We start from the raw sequence: 14,092 nt of genomic DNA on the forward strand, positions 1-14,092 counted from the left end.
TCTGCAAGCCTGCGGCTTCTATCCTGGCCCTTATGTGGCTTGTCTACATGCAGCAATAGCCCCCTTTGCAGCATGGTGATGTGGGAAAGTTACAATGGGAAAATGAACATAGTAGCCCTACCAAGGAACCTGTGGAGGCAGATTGCCATCAACACCCTGGCTTGGTACTAACACCACACGGACCTACACCTGCTTTCTGTAGCCCTCTTACCCCCAACAACATGCCTCAGTGCTTCCAGAAATCAAAGCCACTTACCAAGCTCATCCTCTGCTGTTTGTGCTTCGCTGTGACTGACTTCATTCCTCCAGTGTAGAAAATAACTCTGTGGACACTGTCCTCTGGCTCTGGGTAACCCTCTCCCTTGGCAACCTGGTCCTTGATTTCCTCCTTGCTCATTCCACTGTGGTATGGCCCCTGAGGCCCTTAAGTAGCCACAGGTCTTTGGAGTGGAGGTGGAGTCCTCCCCAAGTGTGTCATGCAGCTTTTTGTAGAACTGGTAGCTCATGGCTGCAGTACTGAAGCAGTGTTTTGCTCCTGTGCCTTGGGGTTGATGTTTCTCAGCTCCTTCATTTTGACCCTGCACTACAAAACTTCTACAAAAAGCCTTCTGTCGAGGCTTGCCTGGTGTGAGTCCTCTAACCACCTACTAAGGGAAAAGGCTTTGAACTGGGAGAGGCCCTGGCTTTCCTCTTTAATTAACTGTTGATTAAATCAAATGCAAGGAGCCCTTTATGGCAGGGGAGGCAATAGTAAACACCTGGGTGATTGACAACCCTACCTCAATGTCTTCTCTAGACTGCATTAGAAGAGTAGTCTTTCCTTTTGAAGATGTTCCACTTCAATTCACTATTGATAGTCAAAGCAAGAGTTAAGGTCCAGTAATCCACTGTAGCCTAATGGCTAAGGTAAAGCTTTGGGAGTGTTGGAGAGCTGGGTTCAATTCTTGCTTAGACCAGCTAGTGCTCTCATTCTTTCCTATTGGCATGTAAGTCCCCTTTAGAGTATTAATTAGGCTCAAACAAGCACATTCAGTGTGAGTCCTGCCATAGTGTGGTGGGTTGTTTAGTGGTTGGCAATGCCATGGTTGTGAGTTCTATTCCCCTCTGCCTGGTGAGCTGAAGGGTTTTGGAAAATTATTTGCTGCTGCTTCGGCCATTTTAATAAAACTCTGATCTCTCTTTCGCCCCCTGTGGTCCTGGCCTGCCCAGGAGGTGGGAGATCCCAGTTCCAGTCCCGCCTCTGCGAAGGGACTGGAGCGGGTATCTCCTGCCTCCCAGGGACCGCCCCCCCACCACCCGCCCCCTAACCCCACCACCCCACCCCCCTCCCTAGCCCACCCACCCCACCCCCCACCCCCACCTAACCCCACCCCCCAGAGAGGTGAGAGCTTTCAGTCTAAGTCCCGTCTTTTATTCTTAAGACAATGGCTCCACCCGGAGCAGGGACCTAAATAGGAATCTGCCACCTCCCCGGTCACCTGGGAGAGAGGATTTCCCCAGTCAAACCCCTTCTAAAGGGGCAGAGGTAGGATTCGAACTAGGAAATCCAAGGATCTCCCACCTTCTAGGCAAGCACGCAACCACTGGGCTACAGAGTGATCTTAAAGCTAGGGCTGCCTCAGGCCATACTTAAGTAAAGGGGAGCAGCGCCAACAGGAAAGATTGACAGCGCTTCCTGTTCACAAAGAGAGCACCTTCCTCAGGGAGGCGAGGGCTCGAACCATGCACCTGAGCCTCAAAGGCAACTGCTGTGACCACTACGCTACTGGGCGCTCCTTGTACTAGGGGCTCTTTTTGGCCCAATAAACAGATAATTCACATGGACCAGCTTTAATAGGGAAGTCTCCAAGCTCCCACTGCTCAGAGTCTAGCTCACACAGTCTAGGAAGGACTAGAACCCAGCACGCCACAGCAGAAGCACTTTCACTAGCCCCTGCGCTACAGTGAGCCTCTTGCCTCAGTTCTGTGCTTTGGCCCAGTTAATAGTTAATTGAAGGGAAAGGGGTTCAAGAGGAAAAGAGCACACATGCCTGCTGTTCAACTCTTTTTGTCATAGCTAGCAAACAGGAGCCTTGAACCAGGCTCTCTAATAACCCAGGTAAGCACCCTAACCACTGCCCTACAGAGGGCTGTCTACAATAAGGCTTTACTTTAGCCCAATTAACTGATACTTAAAGTGGACCATCTTTAACAGAAACACAGCAGCATTGTCATTGGCCAGCTCCTGGGACCCAGATAGGAAGCAAAATGTCTAATCAGATGTTGCCACTGTGCTTAGCCGCCTGTTCCTTGAGACAGGGTTGTTAGCCAGTCATCAGGGCAGGGAAATGAGACACAAAACCAGCGTCCCCTGTAAGCTGAGCACTTGGACAGCCGCGCAGGAGAGATTTAAGTCTCCCCCGCTGATTAGCAGAGTGGCCACAACTGCCCAGAGCCTGTGTTTCTCCTGGGAGTTCACAACTGCACACACGTGCTCAGCCTTTCCGGACGACTGTGCCCCTTTCAGGAGTCTGCTTGTCTTGTGTAGCCCCAAGATTTACCTCACTTATAAAACCTAGTTCTTCCCATACAGCCCCCCACACACCCCACAGGCACAGAAAGACGGCCGACTGTCTCGTGTTTACCACAGAATTACACAGTGCATTGGTTGGGGTACACTTGTACTTCCAAAGTATCAGAGCCAGCCAGGGCTGGAAGAGACCTCTGGAGATCATCTAGGCAATCCCCACATTTCAGTACAATTAATTGTGCTACTGGAGTCTGTTTCCCACTTCTGCCTTCCCAAACCCTGCCCCCCAGGGCTGAAGCCTGTAACTTAACCTCATGGGGCTCCCCTGTGGTCTAGGGATCTGCACCTCTGCCCTTCTTGCCAGCCTTGCATTTCCAAACCCCCCAAACCTGTCCCATAATCCCATGGGGGCTGCAGTCCCCAGACTGAGAAACACTGGAATAGATGACATAGCCCCTGAAAGCCCTCTGCGTACCCCCAAGAGAGCATGTGTCCTGGTTCAGAACCATCCTCTCAGACATCACCAACCCTTCGCTATTCGTAGTCCAAGGAAATCAGCAGAACCCTTTGGAGACAACAGGCTCATACACGCTGTCTTCTTACTTCAGCACAGCTAGGTCAGGCCAGGAGTAGACCCCAGAAGTTTGTCCAAATTTCCCTCTAATTTTTTCCATCCATATGAATACAGTGAGTTATGTGCACCGAGGCAGAGCTTGGGGCAGAAGCAGTAAAGCACGTGTTTCTTAAGCAAGAAAGCGCCTCACTTGAAATAAAGCACAAGACTGCTGATCGTGTAATAGAAGAGTGGATAATCTGTGGGAAGTAACAGCTTTCCATGACACTAGGATGGCTGTGGTAATTTGCCCCAAACATTTGAAATGTATGGAGACCTTTTTCTACCCTGTCTTTCGACTGCATCGCCAATGGACCCCTCCCCCCTTCTCCTTGCTTACAATTGGGGGAGGCCAGAGATTAGCCATGGTACCAGTACTTACAATCCCAGTGCCTCCATGATGATGAATGTTTTTCGGATGTTGTTGATCTGTTTCTTCCAGGAACGGGTATCAGCCACTTCGTTGCGGCCCATTTTCTCCAGAGCTGAAGCAGGGAATTCTGCTAGGAAGCAAGGAAAAGTGGTCAGCTCTGCACAGTAGAAGGGTAAAACTTAAACCACTGCAAAGTACCTATTTGCTTGGATTCTCCTTTGGAGGTTTTTGAACATTTCCTTTTGGGTCTGTTGAAGCCAAGATGCAAGGAAGTCCATTTTGCGATCAAAATCATGTGACATATCATGTGACAAATCACGTGACTGCCACATATTATGATGAAAGCATTTTACCCACAATTCCCAGTACAAAAATGCAAGTGCAAAGGAAAAGAAAACTGTTTTTCTGAGAATTTAACACAAACTACTCACTCTCCTTGAAAAATCACCCAGTGCACTCCATTCACAGTTCCTAAGCAGATGAGACTTCAAGTTCTATTGGCTCTTACATAGCAAAATGAATCAGATGCCAGACATGTATTATAGCTAATATTAGGCAGCTTGGCTAGCAATCTAGCACTCATAGAGTGGGACTTGTCATTTGGGGATATTCATTTAGTGACAAATGTGCAAGATTGTCAATTACTACTGTTGCTATTTTGCTGAATATTCAGGGGCTATAAAGCTGTGATTATGTGCCTGCATGGCTGCTAATGCTACCCTATTAAAGCACCCTTGAGTTAATAGATTAAAATTAGATGTGACTGAAGGCGCAGGTTATATTAGAGTTGCTTACTTGCTTGCATATTGAGCTAGGTTAAATCACTGGTGTTGACGCAGAAGAAATTTACTGACCAGTGTGCTGCTCTAGCTGGTAGTATAGCCTGGATCTCTTCTTTTGTTTTTTTCTTCCTAGGACTATTTGGATAGGAAATGGAATGTTACTTCGGAAACCCAGTATGGCCTGATGTGGCGTTGCAAGCTGGTGCCATCGCTGTGGGGGGGCTATAGAAAGCACTCTCACGTGACAGAAAAAATTGGTGTTTGGGTCTTAATTGTGCTCCCGATGGAAGAGGTCAGGGTGATCGTGCAGGAGGCTGGGTGTCTGGCGCTTACCCACAACCCCGGCACAGCATGGGCAGCAGCTGTCATGGAGCACAGGCTATTCCCAGTCCACACAAGACAATACTCAAGCTCTACTGTCTTTCTGTGCTCGTTGGTGCATCAGCCACTGTCTTAGCCCTCATCACCTAGAGGAATACCATTCTACCGGTTTGCAGTGTTCCTGCTTATTTTTTTCCAGCCACGTGCAGAAGAAATTTTATGTGACCAAAGAACGTGTGGAAGGGCACCCCCCCTCAGTAGAAAACACATGCTACTGGCTGTAGGCACTCTGCTAATCAGCTGGGCAGCACCTGAAGCTCTCCTGAATAGCATCCAAATGCCCAGCATATAGGAAACACTCTGTATGGGCCGCTCTGTTTCAACAACACTCACGTGCAAGCTCTTCATTTTAGTGGCTGCCTGCACATTTGCAATTACTGTAGGTTTAAAGAAGTGATTCTCAACCTACTGACCATTTTGGGCTGCTTACGCAGCTCTGTGTTAACTGGGCTCCAGCCACAGGGCTATGATAGTGGTCTATAAAACCATGACTGATGTGGAAAAGGTGAATAAGGAACAGTTATTTACCTGTTCCCATAACATAAGAACTAGGTCACCAATTAAAATTAATAGCTAGCAGGTTTAAAACAAACAAAAGGAAGTTCCAAGTAGTGTACAGCCAGCCTGTGGAACTCCTTGCCAGAGGATGTTGTGAAGATCAGGACTTTTAACAGGGTTCAAAAAAGAACACAATCGATTCATGGAGGTTGGGTCCATCAATGGCTGTTAGCCAGGCTGGGTAGGAATGGTGTCCCTAGCTGCTGTTTCTCTGCAGGTGGGTGACAGAGGAGGGATCACGTGAAGATTCCCTGTTCAGTTCATTCCCTCTGGGGCAGCTGGCATTGGCCACTGTCAGAAGACAGGATACTGGGTAGATGGACCTTTGATCTGACCATTCTTATATATATGTACTACAGGCAGTCCCCGGGTTACGTACAAGATAGAGACTGTAGGTTTGTTCTTAAGTTGAATTTGTATGTAAGTCGGAACTGGTACATATTGTAGGGGAAACTCTAGCCAAACATTTCTCCAGAGCTCAGTTTTATTCTCCCACACCTCACTTCCCTCAGTCCTTTATTCTCAAGCTGAGGTGTCTGCTGAGAAAAGCCGCTTCGCGTCTCCCTGGTCTGCTGGGGGAAGTGGCTAGTGAGGGGTTGCTTCACCCCGTTTGTAAGTAGGGATCCGAAGTAAGTCGGGTCCATGTAACCCGGGGACTGCCTGTACTTGCATGGCCTTGAAGATGTCCCATTGGCCCCTGCTGTGTGCTGATTGGGCCATAAGTAGCCGTGGGCTCAGAGCTGCGGGTTTGTAGAGCTGCAGCACTTTGTCATAGTTCTACTCATCTAACTTACTGAGCTGCAGATGGGATAAAATTAGGGAGGTTTCTAAGTCCCTTTATTTCCCATGTAAACAGCAACTGGCCACCTCCCCAGGCATCTGGAAGAGGGGATTGCCCCTGACAAGCCCCTTCTAAAGGAGCAAAGGCAGGATTCAAACCAACACTTATGCTGCTAGGCAAACACCCAACCACTGGGCTCCATAATCATGCTAACCTACATGCTGCCCCAGATCACAGTTAAGCACCAACAGGAAAGACTAACAGAGCTCCCTGTTCCAATTAACTGTCTTTCTTTGTTATTCGTGCAGGGATGTGAACTGTGCAAGCCTAGACCAAGGCACCTCCAGCACCGACATGGAAGTGAAGCTGAGGGGGCGTTGTTGTCTGAGCTCTGCTGTTGTGCGTGAACAGCCTTATCTCTGGTATTTCCTAACTTGTCGGTGTTGGCTCTGAAACCACAATCCATTTGAACAGAGTCCTAGCTACCGGAAGTGGTTGGCATAGGTATTCGGGCCCTGCCAGGACTCTCAACCAGCTAGTGACTTTGCTGAAGGCAGCCCTGCACTCCCCCAAATAGTGACTCTAACCTCAAGTGTCGTGTGCAGGGGTCCCCTCACCAGGCTGCTACCAGGGATTGCTCTGGTCCAGGGCACCTCAGACACGGTTTGGGGAGCAGACCTGCACGGCGGTTGGACCCACGGCCAGCGGTCACGCACTGAGCTGTCATTGCACATGAACACCAGGGAGCTCAGGGTGGTTCATCGTGCTTGCCAGTTGTTTCTGCCTCATCTGAGGGGCAAATGTGGCAGGGTCCTGATGGACAACTCCCAGTTTCATAAACTGCTGGCATGCAGCTGTGAGCGATTCACCCATATCTGCAGATTAGGCAAGATAATGGCAACTCTGCAGCAACAGAATAGGGACTCTGGAAGATGTTCCTTCTATTCTTGCAGTCTGTGACAGAGCGTGCTGGGCCTGCAAGAGTTAACCTGAGTTACCTAGCCAAGAGAGCCCGCCTCCACAGCCCTACTGGGCATGCTCCAGCTGGAGGACAGCTATAAAAGCTGGTGGAGCAGCCTCAGTGGAGGCTGACTACTGCTGAGAAAGGAGGTGCTACTGCTGGAGGAAGAGTGATGGCTGGATTGAACTGTGTGGGAATAGCTGGAGGCTAGTGGAAAAGAAGGTGAGTGCTGTGAGTCTGATAGGAAATAGCTCAGGGTGAGGAGTTGAGAGAGCTTGATGTGTTTTGGGCAGATTCCCTGCTGAGCTAGTGGTGGGCCATCTCACCAATTATGGGGCTCTGAGCTGGAACCTAGTGGTGGAGGTAGGCCTGGGTCCTCCTACCACATTTGCCCCCAAAGGGGATGCTTCAACTGTAATGATTTGGGCTGTTAAGCTGTGTTGCCATGTGAAGGGCTGTTAAGACTCTGGGTGCTAGGCCTCCCTGCCCTGAGGGGAGGGAGTCTTGAAACTAACTGCAGCTGCTAGTCTGGACTGCCTCACTGGAGCTAGGGTATAATTAGGGGCCTGAGCTATAGGGACTGAGACTCACAGGGTGAATCATGTGTGTGTGTGTGTGGGGGGGGGGGGGGTCCTTACAGGCCTCATGCAATCTCCCTGAGGGTGCTGGGTGTACTTACCCCATGACACAGTTAAAGGCCCACGGACACAGCCTGGGGTGAATGCCTGGCTGCAAAGATGTTGTCGCCAGGAGGGCTTGGCTTTCTTGGCCACAGGACACTATTCCAGCTAAGGCAAAATGGGGCTCCAACTTGCAAAGGGGAAGAGGGTAGTTGGATATAAAATCATAGAATACTAGGACTGGAAGGGACCTTGAGAGGGCCTAGTCTCATCCCCTGCCCCCATGGCAGGACCAAATATTGACTAGACCATCCCTACTCTAACCTACTCTTAAATATCTCCAGAGATGGAGATTCCACAACCTCCCTGGGCAATTTATTCCAGTGTTTCACCACCCTGACAGGAACTTTTTCCTAATGTCCAACCTAAACCTCCCTTGCTGCAGTTTGAGCCCATTGTTTCTCGTTCTATCCTCAGAGGCCAAGATGAACAAGTTTTCTCCCTCCTCCTTATGACACCCTTTTAGATACCTGAAAACTGCTATCATGTCCCCCCTCAATCTTCTCTTTTATAAACTAAACTAGCCCAAGTCTTTCAGCCTTCCTTCATAGGTCATGTTCTCTAGACCTCTAATCACTCTTGTTGCTCTCCTCTGGACCCCCTCCAATTTCTCCATCTTTCTTGAAATGTGGTGCTCAGAACTGGACACAATACTCCAACTGAGGCCTAACCAGTGCAGAGTAGAGTGGAAGAATGACTTCTCCTGTCTTGCTCACAACACACCTGTTGATGCATCCCAGAATCATGTTAGCTTTTTTCACTGCTTCTCCCTTATCCGCAAGACTAGTTATCCTATCAAAGAAAGCTATCAAATTGGCTTGACATGATTTGTTCTTTACAATTCCATGCTGGCTGTTCCCTATCACCTTGTCACCTTCCAAGTGTTTAGAGGATTTCCTTAATTACTTGCTCCATTATCTTCCTTGGCACAGAAGTTAAACTAACAGGTCTGTAGTTTCCTGGGTAGTTCTTCTTTCCCTTTTTATAAATGGGTACTATATTTGCCCTTTTCCAGATTGGCTAACCTAGTGAGGAGGGCTTTAAACTAGGCTTGATGGGGGCAGGTGACCAGTGCCCACAGGTAAGCCAAATACATGGAGACCTGGGAGATGGGTCAGGGTGAGAAGGGGAAGAGCATGGGCTGCAGTAGCAGGGATAAAGGGAAGCCAAGGCAGAATTGGGAGGCACAATGAGATGAGGTTAGCTTCTATATGCAAATGCAAGAAGTATGGGGAATAAGCAGGAAGAACTTGGAATGTTAGTAAACAAACACAACTAAGATATCATTGGTATCTGACTTAGGGGGTTACACTAGTATTCCAATCATGTGTATTATCCCACCTTTTCCTCCCCGGGTTACTGGGGAGCAGGTCACACTCACAGGTGTGCCTGGGCACCTGATGTTTTAACCTAAAAGATCCTGAGCACCCCAGTGGTGATGGTGGTTAGTTGGGGAAAGCCCTATCCACCCCCTTGCTGCAGTCCCTTGCTGGCAATGAATGTAAAATGGTGGTGCCTCCACCTGGCTGGCCTTGTACATGCTCACTGGTGTGCTTGAGCCTCCAGGAACATAGTCATCCAGCTATAATATGGATCCAAAACAACTACAAATCATATACATCTAATAGAACACTTTAAAATAAACAACCTTTACTTAAATAAACAGAGATTAACAGAATTAGAAATGAATATCATTAACAAAACACATAACTTATGCTTGTATAGCTAGACAACAGTACTAATAGTGACCCCACCCCAGAGTGTGCACACCCCTAGACTCAGTGCCAGACACTTGCTTGCGTTGGCGCGCTGATGTTGCAGTTGTAGTGGAAATTTGGTCCAGGCTAAACAGCAGCTCTGTCCCAGGCAGCACTTTTCCATCAAGGCCCAAACTTACTGCCTCGTGCTGTGCCTATAGGAAGCAGCCTGCTAACTCCCAGTTCCAACAGGCTGCATCCAACAGCCCCTCCACTGGGTCAATGTCCTTGGCAGCAGCCTAGCTCCCTCTGGTTCCAAACTCCAAGGCAGAGTCCCAGACTGCTAGGCCTCTTTCTTCAAGCACATGGAGAGAGCCGTCCTCTCTCCCACTAGAGTCCTTCCTTCCTGTTTTTTCCACCAAGGGCTCATGGGAATTGTAGTCTGGATTGTAGCACACAGGGTCTTTTCAGAATAAAACAGGCCCCTTTAGTAAGGGGACTACACTAGTATAGAAGAATACAGGCGGGAGGGAAAGGGAAGAGGTGTTGCCTTGTATATTAAATGTATCAACTTGAACAGAAGGTGAGATGACTGTAGGAGACAGATTTGTTGAGTCTCTGGGTAAAATTAAAAGGGTAAAAAGTCATGGTAGGGGTAGGGTTCTATTACAGACGACTTAAGAAGGAAGAAGAGGTGGATGAGGTTATTTTAATTCAACCAACAAAATCCTTCAAAGCACAGGATTTGATGGTGATGGGGGACCTGAATGGTCCAGACATCTGTTGGGGGAAAATAACACAGCAGGGCACAGATTATTCAATACGTTCTTGGAATGCAGTGGAGAATTCTTCAGAAGGTGGAGAAAGCTACTGGGGGTAGTCTGTACTAGATTTGATTTTATCAAATAAGGAGGAACTGGTTGAGAACTTGAAAATGGAAGGCAGCTAGACTGAAAGATCCTGAAATGATAGAATTCACAATTCTAAGAAGTAGTAGGAGGGAGAACAGCAAAATGAAGGCAATGGCTGTCAAGAAGGCAACTTTACTGAACTCATGAAGCTGGTAAGTGAAGACTAAGAGGAAAACAGTTCAAGACAGTTGGCAGTTTTTCAGAGGGATATCAAGGCTGCAGGAACACTCCATTCCACTGTGTAGAAAAGGTTAGGAAGTATGGCCAGAGACTACCCTGGCTTAACCAGGAGATCTTTAATGATCTACAAAATCCGAGTCCTTGTTTAAAAAAAAAAAAAAAACAGGATGAATATAAACAAATATAAGTATGTAGGGGCAAAATGAGAAAGGTGAAGGCAGAAAACTAGATCAGCCTATCTAGAGACATAAAGGATAACAAGAAAACATTCTACAAATACATTAGAAGCAAGAGGGAAGACCAAGGACAGATAGCCCTGTCTGAGTAGGTTCCCCATGTTCCTTAAATGATGTGCTCTTTTCAGGTTCCAGCTAATAGTTTTTACCTAATGCTACATAAACCTACATTTTGAGAGCGACAATTTTGTAAAAATACTGGGGCTTAAGGGAAAACACCAGTGTTGTCATCTAGTCTCGAGTCCCTAAAGTCAAGCCTCAAGTCTTAATTTGAAAAGTCACTTTTGTATAAGCCATCAATATTGGCACTTTTGGACAATTTTTTCACAAGTCGATTTAACACAATTAGCAAGTCAAGTTGAGTCATCTAGACAATTTAATTCTGACTCCAGTTCAAGTCATGGGACTCGAGTCAACTCTGGAAGACACCATATTAATTGTCCTAAATCTTATCCTATAAAAAGTGATTACTACTAGGATATTTTAGTGCTTCTTAGAGCCATGAATTATTTTTCTGCTTCTGATAATCTTTCTGTGAAATTCTGTTAATGTGTTTTTTAAAAGAATGCAAAGCTGGTTTCTATTACTGAAAATGTGTGGTTTTTTCCTTCCCCTCCCCCAGAAAATCAATCGTTTGAACTACATACCTCTAGCCAGCAAGATCAGATGTGCTTCTTGTGTGTCCCTCCTTTAAAAACAGATTTGCTGTCTACAAATCTTGTACATAGAAATGGCAAAAACCTTTTGCTGTCTCTACAAAGAGCAGATGCCACAAATGCTAAGATTGGCATCTAAGCAGTGAAATTAAATGCAGACATGCTTAAAGAATCCCATAAAAAGTGTGATCACAAGTAATAAACTTAAGGCTGTTTACCCTGCACATGGCAGCTAGCCTTCTGCAGTGTAAGCACTTGCTACAGAGATTGAAGGGTTTTTTCCTGTCTCTGTAGGAAATCCGTCCTCTTTGGTGTCTAGTGAGGCTTTGGTCAGCTTGACTGTCTTTCAGGGGTGTGGATTTTTTACACTCTTGAGTGATGTACCTAGGTTGGCCTAAGCTTGATGTGTAGACCAAGCCTCAGTCTGAAATAATGGGCAAAGGCAATTGGAAGGTTAGAATGCCTTAGCTCAAGGTAGGTGGTATCTAAAGTGCAACAAGAATCCTGTAACATTCAGAGTGTAAAGTGTTTATTTACATTACATCAGTGATTATCTTGCTGTGCTGTTAATTCTTTTACTATTTAACCATTTAATTAGTATTTGCTAGAATGCCACTTTGATTTTTCTTAAACTATTTTGATATTTAAGATGTCCAGACTTTTCATCAATTGTATTACCTAGACTAATGCTATTAAACTATGGCAGGTGCTGACAAAACTTATCAGTAGATTTCCGTCACAGGAACAATTTAAAGAAAACATGGATGTTTTCTCTGTTTTAAGATTGTAGCCATGGAAAGAGCTGTCTTCTTCTGGAAGCTGGTTTCACATGGTGGCTTAGATTTTCCCATCTTTGTATCTAGCACCATTTGAAATCAGTGTTCTAGGAGCAAGAATTACAACGTGGGAAAGGAAGAGCCAAGGAGCAGCTTGCTAACTTCACCAAATGGGTCAACTCTTCAGGTTAGTTTTAGCTGGTTTAAGAATTTTTTTTATTGGCTTGACTGGCAAGTTTGAAGATTCCATGTATCTTATGTATTAAACTTATAACATGGTCACATGTACACTTGTTGCAAGGAAGATCTTTGGAATGTATTTTTACCTAAATCCAACTGAAGATGAACATAATGGGTGGGGGATCCAGAAAGATTCTTGCCGATTTCAGTAAGTTAAGTTCTAAAGTACCTTTTGTGGATCCCCATCCTTCAAAGTCTCTAGGAAAGCCCACTTACCAGGTTTGGGGTGGGGGGGGCATACTAAAGAGCTGTTAGTAGCACTATATCTAGATAAGCAAAATGGCTCCAGAGGACACTGTCTTCTATGAAGCTATATGGAGTGCTAAAGTGACTGGCTTGATTGGTAACCATAGAATGCAAACCAGTGCCCTAACAAGTCATGAAGTGTTAGGGCCTGCTTTTCAGTCGTGATAGGTACCTTCAAGTCCCACTGATATTTATCTGTAACTGTAGGTACTCAGCAGCTCTGAAAATCTGACCCTTCTCTTACTAAGTGGTGGTAGAAACTCCTGTACTGAATATCAAGCTGTTTTCTTAAGATGTCATTGTCAAATTTGTTTATTAAAAAGATTGTTTTCAGTAGTTCCTGTTTACAAGTAAAGCTGAAGTTCTCCCATCATTAACCCTGAGCACTGAAGATACTGAGTTCTAAGGTAGGCTAGTTTGTTCAAACTGACTATTTTGTAGGTGTTGGCGTGTCCAGAAGCATCCAGTCATCTTTGTGAAATGGACCTGTAGCCAGGAACTCCCTCTGCTGAGCTGTGAAAACATCTTACACAGGATGACCGGTCTCTCTTGGTGTTCAGAGTCAGATTTTTGTCTAGCACCATTTGAAATCGGTTATGATGTAGGGGGAAAAGCAACTTTAATGGAAACTCAGTTTTTTTTCCTCCCCACAAGCATCTATATTCAGATCCTGGGGGTTCCAGAATGATGTCAGCAAAAATATCATCCTGCTACAAAGTTTGCATATTTGTGTAATATTTATGGTTGTATTCTGTTGAGCTAGTAGGAATAGTGTCAGTGAAGATTCCTGTTTGGTTAACATGTGGTAGCACATTGAAATGATTCAGTAGTTCAGTTGTGTATATAACATACACCTATCTTGAATTGTGATTTATTAACTAGTAAGAGCTATTTATTCTTTTCAATATGGGTAACCTATTTTATTTTTTCTTTAAGTCAAGACATTAATTTCTACCTCAAAGGCTGATGGCATGTAAAGCATGTTTTTTTCTTTAGTCTACAAGTCTACTCATCATCATCTTTAAGTTAGCTATGGGCAGATAAAAAATTATGTATTATGTGCAATATTGTGTTTGACTAGTTTAGATGATGCTACAATAAAATGACTATGTTCTTTTACCTACTAGATCAGGGAAGGGCAGTAAAACTGGTGGTTCACCAGGATTAGTCTCTGGTGGGCTGCCACTGTATTTGCTTGCACCTCTGCAGTTACAGGTGATTACAGCTCCTATTGTCCAGATTGCTGATCCTGGCCAATGGGAGCTGTGGGATATGTCATGGACTAGGGCTCCTGATGGCTGCATATCACTGTCCCCAGCCAACTGGCGCTGCAGTCAGCTGCACCTGTGGAGGCACAGATGAATATAGCAGTGGTGGTTCACTGGCTGCTAATTGTGGGGAACCAGATCCAGTCCATGGACTGGTATTTGCCCACCATGGTGCTAGATGGTGGCATTACACCACAGTACAGTATAAAATATGTACTATGCAGAACTGTGTAAGTACTAGTTT

Source organism: Pelodiscus sinensis, chromosome 27, assembly GCF_052426305.1.
Source record: "Pelodiscus sinensis isolate ZL-2025 chromosome 27, ASM5242630v1, whole genome shotgun sequence".
In the NCBI taxonomy this organism is placed as follows: Eukaryota; Metazoa; Chordata; order Testudines; family Trionychidae; genus Pelodiscus; species Pelodiscus sinensis.